The sequence below is a fragment of the Pseudorasbora parva genome, chromosome 22, assembly GCF_024679245.1.
Source record: "Pseudorasbora parva isolate DD20220531a chromosome 22, ASM2467924v1, whole genome shotgun sequence".
Taxonomy (NCBI): domain Eukaryota; kingdom Metazoa; phylum Chordata; class Actinopteri; order Cypriniformes; family Gobionidae; genus Pseudorasbora; species Pseudorasbora parva.
Window position 1 is genome coordinate 26,501,708 of NC_090193.1, and position 23,560 is coordinate 26,525,267.

Genomic DNA, 23,560 nt, shown 5'->3' on the forward strand with positions numbered 1-23,560 from the left:
GGGAGCTAAAGTGCCATGTTTCTGAAACTCTGTAAACTGCAGGATTCGCCTCGGAGAGCTTCCCCGTTTCGATCGGTTGGTAATACATAAGTAACTGTTCTTATGTGGCCAAGGCGGAAAACACAACGAGACTTTCTGGCACTTCCTTGATCCCTTGACAAACACTTGTCAAGCTAGATACATCTATTCTCTCGGACAAAAACACTCCCAACCCCTTTCCCTTTCTCTTCATTACATATTCATTCTTTTGTCCCTGGGAAACGCTCCCCCACTCTTGAGGTTGTGGATGGGGGTGGGTCGACTCAACTCAGGGGGAGAGGAACCAGGCAGACCTCTGCGCTGGACACGAGGGACAGCTATTAGTCCGGCCCCCTGCATGCAGGAAGTGAAGAGAATTATACTGAAAGCAATCAATCTCCTCGGAGGGTCAAAAGTTTGGGGCTGATCTCTGGTCTTCAGATGCAGGCCCAAAAACTGTTTACCCTTTCCCAGAAGTATTACACAACAGATTGAAAAGTCTGTATGTACTTTAAGTATATCAAAGAAGCTCATATGCTGTTCAGTGAGATGCTGGCATATGTTACATCTGGATGGACCTTGAGATCATCCTTAACCTTAATTGACCCATCATCTACCCTAAATATTTAGCCTTTTGAACAGGTGTTAAAAAATATAAATAAATACATGGATTATTAAGTTACTTGCATTGCTGTCATTGTCTACATTAACTAGTGAAACAATAATAAATAAATAATAAAAATAGAATTACACATGTAAAAATATTTATGCATTTGGCAGAATATTTTATCCAAAGTGACCAGCATGGCATTTAAGGACTACATTGTATCAATTAATACATTAACTGGAGTAAAATAATGATAAAATACTACTAAATAGTACTTATGCATTTGACAGATGATATTATCCAAAGTTACTTACACTGTATTATAACAATTCCTGTATTAACTGGAGAAATTGATAAATTTAAATATGAATTAATGTTAATATTAATAAAATGATTTATGCATTTTGTAGATATTATTATTATTATCCAAAAAACACTTTCAAGGTTCATTCAAGGTACACATTTGATCAACTCATGCATGCGTTGCATTCTGGGGCGGTAACAGGAAAGTAAAATAACTTCTATAATAATTTCATCCATGGGTCTATAATTTTAAACCAAACAGCTTCTGAACAGAGACACAAAAAAAACTGACCGTATATTTTATTCACTAAATTAAGGTTGAATGTGTGTGCTGAGACAAACACAAACCTTAAAGGGTTAGTTCACCCAAAAATAAAAACTCTGTCATCATTTCCTCACCCTCAAGTTGTTCCAAACCTGTATGAGTTTCTTTCTTCTGCTGAACACAAAATAATATATTTTTTAAAGCTACACTGTGTGATATTTTCCCCCATCTAGCGGTGTAAAGGTATATGACAATCCGGTGAATAATAGTTTCTGTTCCTCTCAATTCTGATTTAATTGTAACTCCTACGATGGCCGATTTAGTCCAAGATTAACATGGCTTCCAGTTCGACCTTGTTCATGACTGCCATCGAGTGTTAAAACGCGAAAAGCGAAGCTTGAATTTACGGGTATGTCCCTCTTTGGCTAATGTACTTTCAAGATGGAGGGGCAACATGGCGACCGGCATTCGAACCCCTCACCCGTATGTATTTTCAATGGCATATTATAAAGTTACGAGAATACATTATTACTTGAAAGAAGTAAATATACTTTAATGAGCACATATATTTTTGAAAGAACTGTTTTTAGCTAAGAATAAACTAAAAACTTTACACAGTGTAGCTTTAAGAATGTTCGTGACAAAGCAGATAGAGTAACCACTGACTACCATAGTATGGAAAAAATACTATGGTAGTCAATGGTTGCTCTCTTTGTTTTGTTAAGAACCTTCTTCAAAATATCTTCTTTTGTGTTCAGCAGAAGAAATAAACTCATACTGGTTTGGAACAACTTGAGGGTGAGGAAATGATGACCCATTTTGGGGTGAACTAACCCTTTAACTGGATTGTGCAGATAGTAAGTAAACTGGATTGACAGCCAATCATCTACCATCATCTGGTGGTAGAACACCCTTCCAGCCAGATTTAACCCCTGTTTATGACTATAACCAACTTTCAATGCAATGGCTTTTATATTCCCCAAGCAAAACATTGGCTGAAAATGAGTAAAATCACTCAATTCCTAGAGTAAATAGATGGGGTGTTAGTGAGGGAAGGAAATCTGGTGAACCATCAAAGCAAAACACAGCGAACACCTATCATTTCAGCACTCTGACTGAGACACATCCTGACAACAAACTACGCTTTAACTCTCTGTGGAATTTCATTTTGCATCCATCTTGCTCATAATTGAAAGATGGCTCAAATGTAATGCTTTGAAACAACGGATATCAGGGTTTTTTCGGTAGGTTCTATACTGATTGATTTACATCAGAAATGAACCGGAAAGAGCGCCACATCTGCTTTACTAACGCCATTCATGCTGAGATTTAGAATGCAGCTGAAAAAAGGCAGCGAGGCAGAGCTTTGTTTTCAAATCCCAGCCCCGAAACCACAATAGTCACACAACATAAAAGAGCAAGGGGGTTAGAAAGAGAACAAGAAGGAGAGAGAGAGAGAGAGAGAGAGAGAGAGAGAGAGAGAGAGAGAGAGAGAGAGAGAGAGAGAGAGAGAGAGAGAGAGAGAGAGAGAGAGAGAGAGAGAGAGAGAGAGAGAGAGAGGAACATGTTTGGGAAAATCTAGCCCAGTGCATTTCATATTCTGTGGCTTTTCCATTCTGTAGAAAATCTCAGTCATATTAAAAGTCACCTCCATTGACTGGAACACACCAGGTCTCACAAAGGACCCGGAGTGAACAATGCTGAATGTCAGTGGGAAAGGACAAAGGGCAGGAACTGGACAGCTAACAGTTGTTCCATGGCTTTTACAACAAGGCCTTCCCCAGGCTCCGCTGTTGTCACCTGCCTTTTGCTAAGAATATGCTCAAGCCGATTATCAAACAGAGTGAGCTCTGCAGCCATGGGTGCTTTCATCCTGCCTTAAAATACTTTGAGAAAACCCTCAGAACTGGGAGATTTGATTCACAAATAGGCTACACACTTTAGCGTCAGGCTTTCCATGATGTCATCACCAAATACATTGGCTAATAATAACAAGTGACATGACATTGTGAAAACTCTGATTGGCAAGAACAGTCACAAGCACTTCATTATCAAAATATAGTAAGGTATGAAAAAATTATAAAAAAGTAAATATAAAATATGTCAGTATAATGATTAGTCAGTATGATAAAAAAAATACTATTGTTAATACTTTACAAGGATGCATTAAGTTAAGATATAAGAATACTACAAACAATTTCTGTTTCGATTTTCAACAACAACAACAACAACAAAAATCACAGGTTGCACCAAAATATTAAGCAGGACTTTTCAACATTTATAATGATCTTGGGCACCAAACTGATTGATTGATTGATTGATTGATTGATTGATTGATTTATTTATTGTTTGATTGACTGATTTATTGTTTGTTTGATTGATTGATTGATTTATTGATTGACAGATTTATTGTTTGATTTATTGTTTGATTGATTGGCTGATTGATTGGTTGATTGATTGGCTTATTGATTGATTGGTTGATTGATTGATTGATTGATTGGTTGATTGGTTGATTGATTGATTGATTGATTGATTGATTGCTCGATCAATTGATTGATTGGTTTATTGATTGATTGATTGCTCGATCAATTGATTGGTTGGTTTATTGATTGATTGGTTTATTTATTTATTTTATTCATTGACTGATTGCTTGATTTATTGGTTGATTGATTGATTGATTGCTTGATTGCATTAATGAATGAATGAATGAATGAATGAATGAATGAATGAATGAATGATTGATTGATTGAATTAATGAATGAATGAATGAATGAATGAATGAATGAATGAATGAATGAATGAATGAATGAATGGATGGATGAATGATTGTTTGTTTGTTTGTTTGTTTGACTGACTGACTGATTGATGTATTTCTTTATTAATTGATTGGTTTATTGATTGATTGTTTGTTTGATGGATTGATTATTGTCATTTAGTTATGCAGCTCTTTAAACAATGTTCGTTAAAATATAAATATAAAAGAAGTAAAAAATTTACAATAATAAATAAAAATCAAGTACAACCTAAAAACACTAAAATAGCCATAAAAACCTAGTAAAATACAACATGTCTCTTTTTCAGCAGCAAATCAAAAATGTTGTCATCACAGCAATACAATTGTATTTTAAAATATATTAAAATAGACAAATGTTGTTTTATTTTGGAATACTATTTACATTTTTATCAAATAAATGGAGCATTTGTGAGCTTAAAAGGTCACAAATATTTTTTTAAAAGTAAACCGACCCAAACTTTTAAATAGTTGTGAATAGCATCCTGGCTCAAAAATAAATGTTTTATTTTTTTAAAATGTAAAAATTCCCATTACAAACATTTGCCTTCATTCATTAAACACATAAATGCCACTAGTTAGTGATAAATCTATAGACAGCTCTGAACATGAAATGACAGAATTAAAGAGACCAGTGTAAAAGTCTCAGCAGCTTAAACTGACAGCACATTTCTACGAGATCGGACACCTGGGGAATTGTAAAGGGGAGAACATTGAACATCCACACGGCTCTGAGTCATATTAGTGCATCAGTTTTACTGGATGAATGCTGATTGTGAGTGGTATTATTCACAAACTGCAAATTGGATAAGTTTACAGAACTAGGGCTATATGTGCTTTTTAAAGATGTAGAAGTAGGTCATATACTTTGCACATTATCACTTGTTTTCCCTATACTCCTTTTATCCCTTAATACTTAATGCTAAAAAATGTTGTAAATGTGTACTCAGTGCTAATTAAATTCACAATTCAAATACAACGAATTACTTTCCTTTTTATATAAAGTCCCATCTGGATTTGAGAAGTAAACAATAATAAATGAATGAAGAAGTTACTTTCTCCATCATTTACTGCTTAATGCGTGTTTGGCTGCAGGATTGCTGTGTTCGGTGTTAATGCTCTTCTGAACACAGTACAAAATGAAACCATTTCAAATGTCAAATTAGGCGTTTACTAAATAAATTAACATTAAACTCAAATGTGTTTTTTAAATAACACATAATTATTTCAAATAACAAGTTAACATTGGCAGCCCTAAAAACATTTTTTTTATTTATCTGAACTGACATTCACACAAACACACACAAACCCTAAACTATCAGAGTGAAAGCTAATTTGAAATGACACATTAACCCTAACTTATTAAAACAACTATAATAACCTGGCATCAGGTGATTATTCAATGCTGGCCCATCCACTGACAGGACCCAGCCACATTTCCTCTCATGGGGTGTCTGCTTCTCTACTGAAAAACGTTCCAAACAGTTGTTAAGCGTTTGTTCGTTTGGTTGCAGCTGTAAATAGCATGTGATTAAGCAAGTGCACTTAAAACAAGGTATTGATATATGGCCACGGTGAGAGGCTGGTCTGGTTAATTGAATATCGACTCATGCCAGGTAAACTGGAATATTTGCTGTTTTGCTCTCAAAGAGAGAGCAAGAGAGTTTTGTGAGCACAGCCAACTTTTTATAAGGCTCTTATCAGGATGCTGTGTGAAAATCCTTCGGCTGCCAACTCTGTTTCCTCACATGTGTCAATGTGAATGTGTGTGGGGGCGTGAGAGGGCTGAGCACAGAAGAGATCATGGGCATGTGTCGGGTCAAGGGCTCTTCCCACAGACTCTTACAACACTGAATCCCATGCACAAGCAGGGTGTCCAAAACCACAGGAAAGAACAATATCATTTCCTGAGTAGGACTTGAGCTTGTTGATGCAGAACAAGCTGAGCTCATGTACTTTTTTCACTTAGTGTCCAGATGATGAGGATTTGTTGGTTTTTGGAGATATAGGAAAGAATATGAATGAACTATATAAATGAGCATTTAAGAACTGATTTGATATACTGAAGGGTAGTTGACATGAAAGATATTTTTTTATTTTATTTTTTACCAGCATCATGATTTTCCCTTTTATTTAATTTTCTTCCCCAGTTAATTTTAAATGGTTCGGCTGCATGACATTTTTCAAAATGACAAATAATTATAAAATAATTAGCAGTGCAGTTTAAATCATTTTGATGGAGTACAGCACATCCCATTGCAGGACATCAACTTCCCAAAAGTATTTAATGTCAGCATGAAACTGTTAAGAGTCTTTTCTTCCCATTGTGACGTAAATTGAAGTGAAATTCAAGTAAATTCAAGAGAAAAATGCAGGGTGGGCTTTGATTTCTTACTATTAATGTTTTTTGTGAAATTAATCAGTGATATTTATTGTTTAATTATTATTCTTTAATTAACAGATTTTTTTTTTTTTGTAACATTATAAACGTCTTTACTTTTGGTCAACTAAATCTATCCTTTATAATCGCATGCCCCCAAACTTTTGAACTGTAGTGCATCTACTGTATAAGGAATCCAATTTAAACTAATAAAAAGACAGCTGTGACTTTAACGGCAAATTGTCTCTTGAGGTTTTATATCTCACAACTGCAGCTTTATTACTTATTTTATAATTTATATCAGAGTTAAAAGAAACCATGTATCTACAGTATGACTTACATTTTTTTAAATGTTACAGATTTTAAAAATATTAAAGTGAGAGAGTAAGCTCATTATATATCTATAAAGTCTTAACTATGATAATTATATATCTATGTATAACTCTCATCTGCAGATTTTTCACAATAGTCAGGAGAAGACTAAAACAGCAGTTACTTTATGTATTGTGTATTTGTGCTTTCTAAAGTTTCTGGCAATTAGTTCTCTAAAAAATGTCTCTATAAAGTTGTGCAGTCAATCACTCATATTAGAATGGCAGTAATTACAGACACACATCTCCTACTCATGCAGGAGAAACACTGTGTTCTCTGCTCAGCTCATTTAGTAAAATGAACAGAAACCTCTAAATTAAGAAAAGGCTAGTGCATTGTGTGAGAGAGTAAATGTCATAACCAAGCAGATGCGAGTACATATTTCTGTGTGTGCGTCAGGAGGGCATTTGTGTGTGACTGGCAGAGCGCTGCGGTTGGCCTTTGGTTTGGTGTCTGTGAGGGACAGAGGGGCATTGACGCAGAGCAGTGCTGGGGGCGGCAGACGGAAGCTGGTCCCTCATTCTTCATATCTTATTGGGCTGAATGAATGCGCTGACTCCTAAAATAACAAATATAGAACAATGGCTGAGCCCTAGGGCCTGGCACAGCCCTGTTGCAACCCTCTCTCCTGCCACTTATCAGTCAAACTAGTCACTACATCCATCACTATTAATAGGCAGCAACAGGGCAAGATTTGGTCTCCGAAGAGCTCGTGTGAAAGCTACAAAGATGTGTAAATTATACAAGAACAATGTTAGAGAGTTAAGGTGCCAATAATTAGGCCCAGAACCCAGTCAAGCGTACACCTCCCAGCACACCACGTGCACGGCCTCACAGGGAAAGAAACATGCTGTTTCTCATTAAAACGCTGCTGCTCTGCTGCTGGTATAACCGTTAACACTCCACATCACCATGGAAATAAACAAGTTCATCTCCCAGTCAACGAAAAGACAAAACATATTAAATTATATAATAAATGGAGTTTGAGAACATTTAAAAATGATCCTTGCACAATCAAATGCATGTCGATTGTTTTGGTCGTTCAACATAGTGAAGCTGTTCACCAGCATACCCAGTTGCGTTGATGAAACTGGCATAGCACTGTCTTGCTATTTAAGTTAAGAGAGAAGTACAAGTACAAAATGTACTTACAAGTCCTTCACTATCATTAACAATTAGCTTTTTAATGCACATTAATAGGATATTGGTTGTTTATTAGTACTTATAAAGCACATTATTAATGCCTTATTTTGCATGACCATATCCTACATCCCATGATCCTATACCCAATACCTAAACTTAACAACTACCTTACTAACTATTAATAAAGAGAAATAGCGCGCACGTGCGTGTGTGTGTGTGTGTGTGTGTGTGTGTGTGTGTGTGTGTGTGTGTGTGTGTGTGTGTGTGTGTGTGTGTGTGTGTGTATAAAATACTATGCATATAGTATTGTAAATGCATTAATGTGTACATTGGCTATGTCCATTATTCAACAAGGTCATTTAGAATATTACAAGGCATTTCTATTTCAAATTAATGCTGTTCTTTTGAACTTTCTATTAATCAGAGAGACCTGAAAAAAACAATGGACCATTGTTTCCAAAAAAATATTAAAGGGGTGATAAATTGAGAAATCAACTTTCCCTTGAGCCTTTGATACATAAAAGGTCATGGTAATATAATAATATCCTCTAAGTTTTGGGGCTGAAAACTTCCGTGTTAGTCAAAGAAAAGCTTTTATAGACACCAGGCCCAGAAAACGAGAGCTCTTACATCAATGGCGTATTAGAAGAGGAAACACCGCCTCTACAGATAAATGTGTACAGCTGCTTCTGTAGCCCCGCCCACCGACTCGACAAGATAATTGTTTGTAAACAAGACACAGGTCAACACTGGATTTGCAGACATATTGAGATTAAAAAACAATGATGTGCCTTCTATATTGGATCAGACAGGAATGGTGCAGCACAGTAAAACATGTTTTTTTATATGTGATAGTATTGCCTTGTTACAGATCTTGTATGTGTACGTATTTAACAGAACATACTTTAGCACGCAGGCTGGAGAATCCCTTATTTTTTGGTTCATTTGCTATTCAAATGTAATGTTAGTGAATGAACAAATGAATTATCAGCACAATATGTACGCAAAAAATCTTACTACAAAGTCTACACACATTTCTTCTATTTTTATTGGTGTGTTCTTTCTAGCCAGTTTTTTTGTGCCGTGTATTTAAATACTTTTTCCCATGACAATGCATTCTTGTCACAATTATCTCAGATAACCGCTAACTAAAAAGCACATAACTGTGGTTGATTGTTTTTTATGTCAGATGTGAGCGATTCTTGGCCAGAATGAGCTGTGATGTAGACCAGACATTAGGCAAGAATTAAAAAAGCTGGCAGGGCTATAATATGGTAGGGGGCACAACCCACCAGCAACCAAAACACAACATATGCTGGCGATCAGTTCTGCTGATCTTTTCAGCAGGGAGCTGATCCATATCACAGGCACACAACATCACAAATGCATTGATGCATCAAATGTAGCCCCTAGGTCATAGCAAGGCAACTTCAGCTCAAACACAGATAAACACAGCATAAATGAAGCCAGGTTATGTTGACTTAGATAAGAGCAGGGAGTCTGACAGCAAGATAACCATATAGCAAGATAATCCAAATCTCCCCAAAGCTTAACCAACAGAACCATCCGTTCCTTCCAACGTTCAACTCCAGTGCTACTTCCTACTTCCACCAGCGTTCTAGATAGCGGCCTTATACTCTCAAACAGCAGCGCAACTCGTCCATCCCCTGATAACACACCCTTCGAGTCGCAGTGCTGAGATGCTGAGGGCTCTGATGGAGATTACGATAAGACTTGGCTGGCAGGTTTGAAAAAGGAGTGACAAGAAAGAAACGTTTTTCTCTCCCTTAAACCTGTTGGCCAGCTTGACATCGAAGGGGCCAAACCATTAAATCAAGAGCGAATCCATGTCAAAATCTGAAAATGTTTGGAATGTAGGCACAAATTTTCTGTCAGAGGACACAAGCTTAGATTCGTGGCAGGCCACTTAAATATAATCAGACAAAGGCCGGCCTCTAGCCAGAGATGAGATACAGGTGACTGGTACAGTATAATGACGCTATGATGGCTATAGAGAGATTTAAAGATGACGGACTCGCTGGCATTATTCTCTCACTGTCAGGTCTAAGCAAGAGTAGATGGCTATTACTGCCACTGCTGCGAGTAATGGCCCTTTTCTGAAAGAGACAGATAGACAAGCAGGTCTCAAAGCTCTTATTTGGTTTGTTCTTAACACGCAAAAAGTTTTTTTTTAAAGAAAGAGTGAATGGATTGAAAAGGATGGGCTTTTAAAACTTTTAATACTGCTGCTTGCGGGCAGTGCGAGCATGAATAAAACTCATTTATGGTTCAAAATCTGTTTGATTTCTTGTTTGGCCTGTGGCCACTGCGACATTCACAAATTTGAATAATGTAATTTTGATTATGAAGCGATGAGATTGTTTTGCAAGCAGCGGCGGTGAACAGGCCATGAATGGAATGTGTGCGTTCAAGGGGGTTTGTGGGTAATGATTTAGAGAAATGAGAATGCTCATGTCCCCCATCGCAATGATGATCTAATCATTACCTCTGTAAAGTATTGCTTTTCCGATTTAGGCATGTGAACAAATAGCCCCATTACTGCTCACTTGTGCTCACAGCAAACGACGCATACAAAAAGATCAATGAGTTGAAAGGGCTAGAGTGCATGACATGTGACTATTGCGAGCACTGCATTAGGACGGAGTTCATAGAGAAGGAAAATTAAGTTTGATACAGTTAAACTAGATTTGCATTTCCTGGAGGAAATGCCTGTGCTTGATTGGTAGCAAAGAATTCTCGTATTTTCTCTGTTGATAAGCACAGGCTTGAGGCTTTGGTTCTGTGCAAATGAAATGCTGCATTAGATTTCATTGTCATGACACTCAGTGGACGTCTTGTTTTCGGCCCGGTGAGAAAGAATCAACACACAATGTGGCCTATGTTTAAAACGAAAATGAATTCCATTGCATATGTCAAACCAAAAATAGAAACTATATCTGGAAAACACATCGGTTGAAAGCCATTCAGAACTGAAATGAGAATGCCTTTCAAATTCCAATTAAATTCCTGAATTTGATATTTTTGAATTGAGCTACTGAATAGAGGCAAACAGGGTGATTTACAATTTGAAATTGAAAATAAGGAGTTATGATTAAAATGAATTGTAAGAAATCCAATTTCAATTAAAAAGCCATATATCAGTAATATCAATACTATGCTGCCTTGCAACCACTGTAAAACACTGTTCACTATTCCAATAATATTGTTCTTTGTATCGACTGTAACGATAGCTTTTATATGCCTGCTAGCACTTAAAATCTCCCTGAAGCTTTTACACTAGGAGCACAATGAGGTAATTCATGTGTACCTGAAAAAGGCTGCAATGCAGCTAAAGCTAATGTGGACCTGCAGCTGTGAGTGAAACTGGGGGAGTAGCCCAGTGCTGCAGCCTTAATTCTTTTTGCCGTATTCTGTCCTCTTCGACATCACATTCCCTCTCTCTCCCCTGCCCCCTACTGGCCTTCTGCTCTCATTATACCCTCGCCAAGGCCTTTGAGGGAGGACGGGTTGTCATAAGTCCAAATTCTCTGTGTGAATCAGGATTGTGATTTGGTCTCTGTTGTGGCTCCCTCCCACCAATCACTGGCTCGGAGCCCCACGGACGCTGCTGTTTAACACTGACAATAACTGATGTGTGGCACATGGCGGTGCGAGACGTTGGAGGGGGGAATGCGACGGTGTTGACACAGACGGTGCATGTCAACGCTGCCCCCTTAGCACCGCCTGTGATGTCTAATTGATTTCCTCACTCTTTGAGCGGATGCAATTACAGCCCTCGCTCAAAGAGACCGGCTCAGTGTGCTCTAAACACGGAGGCAAGGGAGAGGGCGACTGAAGGCTTTATTGCTTACATAATACTGCAAGGCATGTCTAAAGAAACGCCGCCTGGTGAAGTCGGTGGTCACTGGAATGTCTATTGACTCATGAAAACATGCTGGATGAAACTGGTCAAAAGAAGTAACTGAACCTAAAAAGAAGAAAAATTGCCTGTGAAAAAAACTTTTCCATTCAGGCACTTTAAATGGCACTCAAGCAAGAATATTCACCTTACAGTGTGACTTCAAAATGCATTAAGTTGTCTGACAAAGCATACATTTTTTTAATTTTAATTATTAGATTATTCCCTCAGGTCTAGTTATAATGTAAGTTTTTAGTGCAGTTGTTTTTTATGTTTAAATGTGTGTACGTGTATGTGTGTGTGTGTGTGGGGGGGGGGGGGGGGGTGTCACACCTTCATAGGTGTGATGGTTTTTATACTCTACAAACTGCATATTCTATTCCCCCACATAAACCGTGTACCCATGTTATTATACACATTTGTGTCCTCATAATCCATACAAACAACCGGTCAAAAATTCAGAATAAATAAGATGTTTTTTTGTCTCATTATGTCTCATGCTCACTAAGGCTGCATTTATATGATCAAAAGTACAGTAAAGCAGTTTTTCAGCAGCCATTACTGTAGTCTTCAGTGTCACATAATCCTTAAAGGGGGGGTGAAACACTCAGTTTCAGTCAGTGTCATGTCAATCTTGAGTACCTATAGAGTAGCATTGCATCCTGCATATCTCCGAAAAGTCTTTATTTTTTTTATAATTATATAAGAAAGATGCGCTGTTCCGAGTCTTTCCGAAAAAAGCCGAGCGGGTGGGGGCGTGTCGTGTGAGCGGAGCTAAATAATGACGTGTGCAGCAGCGCGCTGCTATTGTGTTGAGTGCGTCGAGTGCGTCGTAAAGCTGTCATCCCTAACAGCGGGGAAAAAACTTTATTCAAAATAAAAATATGGCTTTTAATCAGATACAGCCATACATCTATGATCCGGAATCAGACCCAGAGGCTGCAGTTGAACAGGAGCAGCAGCAAAAACGACTAGAGCAGGACGTCTCTATGTGGTACGATATACACTAACTATATAATATGCTTAGCGGCTTGTGTTATTTACATATTTATACTTGAATTATATCGTCGTATTTTTGTCTTTGAAGGTGTACATGTGGGAAGTGCAGTTGTGCACGTGTGTTTGTGTGTTTACGCGTGGTTTGTGTAGACAGGTTAAGTTAGTGTTTACATAGATAGACACGGAATAGTAGCGCATTTGAATGAAGTAGCGTGCTTATTTAGTTCAACATATTTCCCCCCTCTTTGTGTATTGTTGAGTGCTTTTACAATACACAAACATAAAGTTACACATATAGTGGCCAGCTAAACAAATGTACACGCACTACACATCGCATGCTCTATTGATCAATTTCTATATATAGTAATATATATAGTAACTATACGTGATCATGTTTGGGCTACTTGATGAGCATAGACACAGACATTTGAAGCAGTCTAACTCACCGCCCGCGGTTCTAACGTTGGGACTGCTCCATCCTTCAGCATTAGGCTATTGGAAAATCCTGTGTCGAGCTGGGCCTTGTTTATGAAACAGTCGGCACCGAAATGCAGCGAACAGATATAAACATTCGCGCAACTCAGTTGCTGATCCGGAAAAGCAAATTACATCCACTGTTGCCTTACCGCGGGGTTTTGGGGGAATCTGTGCAGGACTGTCTTGGTCTGGCAACCAAAAACGCACTTTTTGATGTCATTGTTAATTGTGCACATTACCTGTGCAGCGCAGCCTACGAGCGCTTTGATGGGCATAGCCTGTTGCTTTCGCTCTCTCCCTCTCTCTCTCTCCCTCTCTCTCTCTCTCACACGCTTCCGGTAGAATTGTCCGTAAGGCCCATACAAGGAAATTCCGCCCCCACTAACGTCAATGGGGACGCATGATCGCAAAAAACTTGCCGAAACTTATGACTAACCGGAAGTAGTATTTTTGACAAAGAAATACTCCCATCAAACGTCCACCTTAACTTTTGAAACTTTGTCCATGTTTAGTATGGGATTCCATGTCTTTAACAGTGTAAAAAGATCAGTATGCATGAAACAGCATTTCACCCCCCCTTTAAAAAAATATTCTAATATGCTGATTTGGTTCCCAAGAACCAAATTTCTTGTTATTATCAATATCCAAAAAGTTCTGCTGAGTATTATTACTGTAATATATGATTGTAAATTGTAATAATATTGACCAATATTACTTTTTACTGTATGTTTTATCAAATAAATGAGCCTGGATGAGCATAAGAAACAGAAAAAAAATATTCCAAACTTTTTATTGTATATGCTAACATGGACATACCATCTTTAAAAACCACTGATAAAACTATACAAAGCAAAAGATAAACCCTTCCAAGTGCTTTTAAACACTCGCATGTGTGGATCAATGCAGCAAATCATAGACATATCGGATGAGTACGCGTGACCACAATGGCCAATCAGAGGTGTTTACTTCAACAGTGCTCAAAACATCACATTTTTAAAGGTCCCGTTCTTCGCGATTCCATCTTTCAAACATTAGTTAGTGTGTTGCTGTTAGAGCATAAATAATACCTGTAAAATTATAAAGCTCAAAGTTCAATGCCAAGCGAGATATTTTATTTAACAGAAGTTCCCTTTCAAAGCCTACAGCGAACGGCCGGTTTGGACTACACCCCTGCACTTTCTTCTGTAATGACGTCACTAGATCCGTTTGTTGACTAACCCTCCGCCCACAAGAACACTCAAAATAGGGGGCGTGGTCTTGTTGCTCTCCCACGTGGAGAAGAGCAAACATTCAGCGCTTGCCTCTCCCCGTTATGGTAAGAGGCGGGACCTTTCCGGGCAAAGTGCGCTAAGCTGCTGTCCAATCACAACACGGGAAGCGCTGGCCCAATCAGAACTCTTTACGTGTTTCTGAAGGAGGGACTTCATAGAACAAGGAAATCAGGCCGTTTTTAGGACAGAGAAAACAGCGCTGTACAGATAAGTAAATTGTAAAAAATACGCTGTTTTTTTACACGCAAAACATGAACTCATGTTATATTGCACACTGTAAACATAATCAAAGGTTCGAAAACACCCGAAGAACGGGACCTTTAAATTTCAGTTCCGACTTGGTACCGAATTCAGTACTTTTGACAACACTACTTAGTAAGACAAATAGTTTGGGCCAATCAAAAAATTAAAAATACTTAAATATTGCATTTACTGTGACGGCTTTTTACTCTGTAAACAGTTGCTGCCGTTAGATAACATTTGTTGGTCATGGTTTTGTAGAAAGGGCCTGTGGTTGTGAGGATAAGGGACAGAGAGACTGTCTAATTTGGGCCAGAGTTAGCCAAACGACCAAAATCACAAACAACACCTTTAAAACCTTCCCATTTCATCTAAAAAACATTGGAAACGAGCGAGTTACACTGCCAGCACTCTAAGTCACCTTGCTCCCCTCTTTGTATGACTTTGTATGGCTCAGCATTCTAATCAGACCCTGAGGGCAAAAACTGAGCAGCTCTGCAGCTCTAGGGCTGGCTTAACTCTAGAAATTAGCCTCCTCTGTACTTCTGCTAACCTGGACGTAGATGAGAACATAAGCTACAAATATAGCCGTCACTCTGTGCACTAAGAAGTTCTACACTTACACCATAGTCTTTTTGTCCCATATTGTCTCATTTATCAAAAGCAGTCTGTGTAGAATATATCAATGTGAAGACCATTTATTGGTCTTGTCAGGACCGGTCGCTAATGATAAATATCAATTGCTTTGTGTGTATCTCTGAGGATTTTTGCGATGATTACCCTCACTTCAGTTCTGGTTCATGTAAGACTGATTCGATGCAGCCTCCCCATTCCCTGAAGTGATCAATCTCGGGGCCGCAAAAAATGTTAGTACGTTACATGATTTATAACATTTTAAGCCTTATTTATTGCATGATCAACTCAAATTCCAGAAACACCTTGCGAGGAGAGAGCAGTCAGAAGGAAAAAAATTACTGATGTGTCATTTGTGACAGAAATATTCCCATAACATTTCATATCTCGGCATTACACTCAGCCCCAGATGATTATGGGATCTAATTCACAGAGGCAGCAAGAACCAACATGAGATTATATACCAATTTTATGGAGCACTGTGATCCTGTAACTTAAAGCAAATTGATGTATCGCCTGGCAAGACAAATGCACAGGATGTTCTATTCATGAAACCCCTCAAATGTTGGCCTATAGATTAAAGGTTTCATTTGCAATGCTCAAGACTGGCCTTTCTTCGAAAGTAAAGAATACAAAATGTAACTATGCTTCCTGAAAATGTCATGGCCTCTGAGGAACCGTCAAGAAATTTCGAGATCGGGGCAGTCATGCCGGTCACGGCGATAATGCAAATATCAAAACGTCTGATCATCATACCAGACTGGGTCTTGCATATCCCAGCAAGTTTGTAGATTTGAATTCTGGTGGAATGAAATTCACCAAACAAAGCAGCCTGGAGACTTTCCACATTTACATTCATGGTGAGACAGCCATAGGCTTTAATTAAAATAGGCCATTATACACATCCCGTGGCTTCCACCAGCGAACGGAAATCCTCCACCAACACATCCTCATTCTTTGGGACCCGTTCAATGATTTCCCTCTCAGTTTGACAGCTGACAGACTCTGTGCAGAATGGAGAGGTGGAAAGTGAGGGCTGATCAGTTGAATCAATAGGAGAAACTGTGTGAGAATTACAGTATCAAGCATGTCGCTGTCAATCCAATATATTGACAGCGCAGACGGAGCAGCACACCTGTGTGGGTGGAGGTTGTGCTGACACTGATCTCATTATTTTATCTGTCTTATGAAATCAACTGGAGACTGTGCATGTAGGTCTGGGGCCATATTCACAAAACATCTTAAAGCTAAAAGTAACTTGCAGATTTAGGAGAAACTCTTAAAAATATTGGCCTTGTCAGTCCTAATTATAAGACTCCTACATTTTTGCTCAATTTGAGTACTGGTATTTCACAAATCATTTTAGCACTAAAACTAGCTCCTATATCTGTGAAAAGTTAGGAGTAGTCAAGAGGAGTAGTCTATGTCACTAAGACCAAATCACTAAACAAACCTAATGGCTGTTGTTGCAATCCACCTCAGAAAGCTGCCCAAAGTCACCGTACAGAGTACATCAATGAGGAAGTAGGCGATAGAGCCTTGGGTGCCGAACCTTTTCTTCATAAACGCAATACATTCATCAAAAAATACATATAAATCAATTTTGATTTATAGATTTTAATCTACGATAAAACACCAAAAATAAATCTTTAATAAATAAACAAATAATGTCTGATTACCCTAGGTAGTTGTTTTTAAAAGTTCACACTTACAAATGATCGAATTGAGTAATGTAAGTGTTTAGCGTGCTTGTCAAGGGGATTGGGGGCTCCAAGCTCGGAATTTAGCCCAAACCCAGAGTTCTGCCCCATACCACCAAACAAGAGTGAGGTGTCGGAGTGGAGGAGGGATGCAGAAAACTGTCGAGGTAATTAGGTGAGTTGGCTCTTAGCTGTGTATATATACCTCCTCTCTTGCTGATTAGATAGACCATTTCAATGTCCTCCTCACAAACTTTGTTTATAAAACAACATTTTCACCTTAATTCTGAAATCTCTCGAGATGCAGACATATAAGAGGCTGACAATTAGCTGAACATATACTAGTTTAATTAGTGACACAATTAGCCTACTTTTTATAATCTTTATTTGAATATGGCTATATATGAAACCTCATTCTACAACCTCATTCTATTTCTATAATTAAAATCAAAAACAGAGACTCCCCTATCAGCCAATCACATAGTTAGTAAGCGTGATGACAGGCGAGGTCAACCGCTCCCTTTCTCTTAGCTTAAAGGACAACTCCGGTGAGAAATGACCCTAGGGGTATTTAACAGATGGTTACTAAGTAGATCGTTCTCTGGAATGCGTTTTCATGAATAACGAATGTAAAGAGTTTTATCTCTAAAAACAGATTAGCTTATAATGCTAGTTTTGGGGTACAGGGTAAGTGAAATTAAATCGCTAGTTAATACCACTAACAAGGCTCAAAATAGCGACGAACAATAGTGACGAATGCTTTGCTAAGTGATGAACTGTGACTTAGAATCTTATATGGTCCGTTGTTTCCGGAAGAATGCACTGAACGCAAAAGAGAAAATAAATAAATAAAAATAAAAATGTCCATGTAATTATATTTCACAACCTTAATTCCTATCGACCAGCTCACTTAGCACAATGTTCGTCACTCGACTAGTCGAGACTGTTTTCCAAGATGGCGCCTGACCGTAAACCCATAATTTACTGTGTTTATAAAGTATCTTCTTATTAAACTTTTTGTACACTTACAAAGTTCTCAATGCTTCGGTTTGCATGTAGGGACCCTCATTATGCTACCGTGTTAGTGTGAGGCTATTTTAGCCTTGTTAGTGGTATAAACTAACGATTAACCTTTGCTCCATAGACAGGCGTTATAAGCTAATCTGTTTGTAGAGATAAAACTCTTTACATTTTCATGAAAACGCATCCCAGAGAACGATCTACTCGGTAACCATCCGTTAATTACCCCTAGGGTCATTTCTCACAGGAGTTGTCCTTTAAGACTTCTGTCTATTTCTTAAAATCTGGTAAAAGTCTGGTCAAATCTAATGCAGCTATAAAATGTTGGTTTCAGCAGCTTTGTGAATAGGTTAAGAGAAAACTCTTAACTAACTTTTACTGCCATTTAGGAGAACTCTTAGTGGTAAGATAAAATGTTTTGTGAATACAACCCCTAATTTACAATCTGATGTTATGCCAAAACATTTCAAAAACATTTATATTTCTATGGTCAGAGAAGGAGCAAAGCATCTGTCCTAATTCTTAATTTAAATTGAGTGCAAATTTATCAGTTGTCCTCCCACTTGTAACTTGTATTCCATCCCACTAGTGTTGCAATTATGCTCCATGAGAAACTCCATGAGAAATAAATCTGCTTTACATGCAACACTAATAATTTAACATAATGCAGCAAATGGCATAACTGAAATCATGACCCTAAAAATGAAAATATAGAAAAAAAAACATTTTGTTAGATTAAATTATATAACTATGCATTATTATAGTGTACACACACACACACACACACACACACACACACACACACACACACACACACACACACACACACACACACAATATTTAAATAGTAATCTAAATAGTTCAGTAATGTTGGTTGCTAATGTTTTAAATGCTTAGTTAATTTACACATTTATGTATGTATGTATGTATGTGTTTGTTTGTTTGTTTATTTTATACAATGATTTTAGATTTTATTAAATTAGTTCTAAACCCAATTATTTAATATAACCACAATCGAATAAATTAATGTATATATAAATAAAATGCAAACGTTATTTTCACTAGTCCCCAGAAAGATACTGCCAGACGTCCGTGCGTGCGTGCGTGCGTGCGCGCGTGCGTGCGTGCGTGTGTAGTTTTATGAATCAAAAATGATATGAAGATGGCAAACGCTCTCACTTCAACTAAATGGCAGGCCTGAGCTGCGTCTTTGGGCCCTTGTGTTTTATTCCTGGAGCTTTAATGTTTATCTTCAGACAGCATCAAGGTAAGCCTGGAATTGATTTAATTTTCTCTGAGACATTAGATTATTGGACAAAAGGTCAAGTACGGTGGGATTACATAACCTAGTTGGAAAGTCAATAGGCTCCGAAACATTTGAAATGAATTCGTTTAAAGTAATATCATGCTTGTATAATCAGTGACCTTGGCATTTTACTTTTTCACCATATTAATTATGCCCAGACCTAGTGAGGTTAATTGACTTTGGGTTAACATGACTATCATAATATTTTCATTTAATAAGATGCTGTCTGGAGAGGAGACAAGGTAGATATTAGCTTCATGTAATGCGCCATATAGTAAAAGGAACCTTGTTAAGCTTTGTTGTGGCTAGATAACACAGGCCACATTACACAATACAGCATGGGCGGTGAGCTAATGTCATCTTTCACATTAACAATCACATGCTGTACTATTGTTAATCTCATTTTAACACCAGTACAATTTGCAACATATAGACCATCTGCATCAGATTATAAACAACTCAATTTATTTGACCAAATGTAACCATCCAACAGGGAAAGTAATTGAATAATACTATAGGGTAAAAGGATATTGGACATTGGGGTATTTTGGCAAAATGGTTATGTTTGGCGTGTTGATTTAGAATATATGGATCACTCTGCACTTTTCCTATGCTACAGTAAACTGGCTTTCTAAATGATTTTTTCTGCTCCTGAATCAAGCTTTACAACAGTAAAAGCTTTCAGGTGTTCCTAAAAAAAACTGTATAATTACTTTGAGACTGAAATGATTGCTAAATGTAAAAAACTTGGTTCTGTCACTGGAGTGTTAGCCAACAGCCTTCAGAACAGACAGTACATTCAACCACAACTAAAGCCAATTATAGTTATAAAAAAAAAATCAGATGCCAAATAATAACATTTTCAAGCAAAGGCTAACATTTGATTTGAAGTACTGAGCTCTAAAATCTACATATGATGCGGTGGTACATGCTTACATGCATCAGCATGGGGATGCCACAATACAGTTAGTCCACGGTTCAATACATACTTCGGTTTTTAACCACGGTTTTTGGTTCAGTTTTTTTTTTTTTTGCTATTGTATTCTTAGGTGACAGGAACAGAAAGAGGTTAAGAAGAAAATGTTTTTATTGTAATACCATTTCTTTATTTAACTTAAAAGACTTGAAAAACCTTACTTAAACTTAACTTTACTTAAGTAAAAAAAAAAAGCCTTGTACACATTCCTGGTGTATTGTATAATATAAAATAAATATATATATAAAGATTTACAGTGGCAGCTCAGAGATGTACAGTAGTATTTAAGTATGAAATTAAATGAATAAATGTAGGCTAAAATTAAAACTACATAGTCTTTAATATGCAATATACATTGATTGAAAGCTACTGTATATACAGTCACCTAAGGGATTATTAGTAACACCTGTTCAATTTCTCATTAATGCAATTATCTAATCAACCAATCACATGGAGGTGCTTTAATGCATTTAGGGGTGTGGTCCTAGTCAAGACAATCTCCTGAACTCCAAACTGAATGTCAGAATGGGAAAGAAAGGGGATTTAAGCAATTTTGAGCATGGCATGGTTGTTGGTGCCAGACGGGCCAGTCTGAGTATTTCACAATCTGCTCAGTTACTGGGATTTTCACTCACAACCATTTCTAGGGTTTACAAAGAATGGTGTGAAAAGCGAAAAACATCCAGTATGCGGCAGTCCTGTGAGCGAAAATGCCTGGTTGATGCTAGAGGTCAGAGGAGAATGGGCCGAATGATTCAAGCTGATAGAAGAGCAACTTTGACTGAAATAACCACTCGTTACAACCGAGGTGTGCAGCAAAGCATTTGTGAAGGCAAAACACGCACAACCTTGAGGCGAATGGGCTACAACAGCAGATTCCACCCGGGTACCACTCATCTCCACTACAAATAGGAAAAAAGCTAAAATTTGCACGAGCTCACCAAAATTGGACAGTTGAAGATTTTTGATTGAATTTATTAAATAATACATTTCATGAGTTTGTGAACCTTTTTTTTTATCTTACACCAGAATAACTGAAGAAAAGAGGAACAAGAACAGAAAAAAAGAGAAACTGACTTCCAGCCATTATACATGATTACACTTATTATTAACCATTTTGACTTTATTTTTGTCAGGTTATGTTTTTTTATTTATTTATTAAAAATGCTTAGTTTTAACGTCACCATGATAGTAATCAGTGTTGCATTAGTTGAGCTCAACCCTTGTTACATCAGTTTTTCCTGCCTGCTTTAATTGTTTTTGGAAACTATATTTATTACGATAATTGAATGCTGATTATTATGCATTGATGATGATATACCCATCAAATAGTCTCTTGATCACTGATCTCATCCAGTGTTTAATCTTGCATCAAAAGTGTCACATTATTGACAGACAACCACCACAGCAAGAGTTCTAGCAGCAATCAGTTATAATGAAGGGTTAAAATAAATCATGCACAATAAAAGAGAGCTCCATTATTATTTACACACACAGACACACACACACACACACACAGATATCAAAATTCAGCACATGATTCTCAACAATGGAGGCAATAAAAAAAGATCATTCAGCTGCATAATTTATTCATGCTGCAGTGCTTGCTGGGAGTTTTGTACTAGGCTGGCACCCAGCATGCATTGCGACATGAAACATTTAATTATCACCATTGTTGAGATTCATATGCTGATTGATGGTGTCTGTGTGTCCAAATAACGCTGGAGTTCAAAATGTTTTATGCACTATATGATTTTAATATTCTTCAAAATATCTGATTAATGAAGTATTGCTGAATCTCATTCTGTAGAATCACATAAATTAATACTATAAACAATAAATAAAAAAATTAAGAAACATAAAATCAAAGACTACACACAGTGACATCAGCGAATCTGACAAGACCATGATCAACTTCCTCTTGGCTTTTTTCTGCCTTTACAAATACAGAGTTAAAGCAGCCAGAGAAAAAAACTAACATCATAAAGTCAACTAAAGCAAACACTGATCACCATAATGGTGACTGCAAACTTTATTATTTTCAACAATACATCAACATTTCACAATATGTGGCTGAAGTCAACTGTAGTTATTATGGTTCTGCTCGTCTCTTTTCTCTTTTCTGTTCTTGTGTTTCTCTCTCCTTCAGGGATTCTGCTTGTTAACAGCAGGGGGATTCATTCTGTCAAGTGGACTATATTAGTGAACTAATGGTAAAAGTGAATGAGGATTTAGGGTGTGATTTGGGACACAGCCCCTGAGTGTGAACTTTAAGCATTCTTAATTAACAGTATATATATAATAACACAAGGAATAATAAAGGTACTATATATATTTATATATATATATATATATATATATATATATATATATATATAGTACTTTAATATTCCTTGTGTTAGTTGTTTGCATTGTGTTGCTTCTCTGCATATATTTTATAAACTCTAATTTACACAGATGGATCCCCCGGGACAAATGTCACACCGCCTGAAATGTGTGGCTGAAGGAGAAATTGTGTGTGAGACATTCAGTACCCCACGGGCTGAAAGAATAACAGCGAGGCTAACCGAAACAGTCATAACACATCCTGAAGTATGCAGCGGCTGAAAATAAAATTACCAAAGCATGCAAGCATGCACATACTGCTCATCCTATCAGCTCTAAAACGCTTTCCAGAGAATCAAGCCTGAAGGGATTTCATACCTGCTGCGATTGCCCATTACATTCCACCCAGCTCCCCCTTCCACCCACTATCACAGCAGGTGCAAGATTCTCCAATTGTATGGAAACCAATGAGGGACTGTGGTTCAGAGGACAGGTTGTATTTTAAACTTTCACAATGAATTTGCCCACAAGCAACACGGAAGTTAAAATGCCCCCTAACAAGACTGAAGATGTGATATTACTTATGAAATATTAATGAAATAGTCTTGATTATGCATTAACAGGATAAGATGACTGCCGACCTCTTTTTAATGAGCTAGGACTGATGAGACAATTAAAAGATTTTGGTATTTTACTATATCATTAAGAGAGGCAAAGCCATTGAACACTGCACCAATTAAATCATATGCTCTGGCAGTTTTCTATGCACAACTGTTTTTCCGTTTACTGCATATAATGGATGATAACCTGTTAGT

The 23,560-nt window shown here is 37.4% G+C and overlaps 1 protein-coding gene across 6 annotated transcripts in view; it reads right to left on the minus strand.

Annotated features, from left to right (window-relative positions):
- Positions 1-23,560, minus strand: part of kaznb (kazrin, periplakin interacting protein b) — a 195,748-nt gene that overhangs the window by 97,836 nt on the left and 74,352 nt on the right. The window lies entirely within an intron of this gene.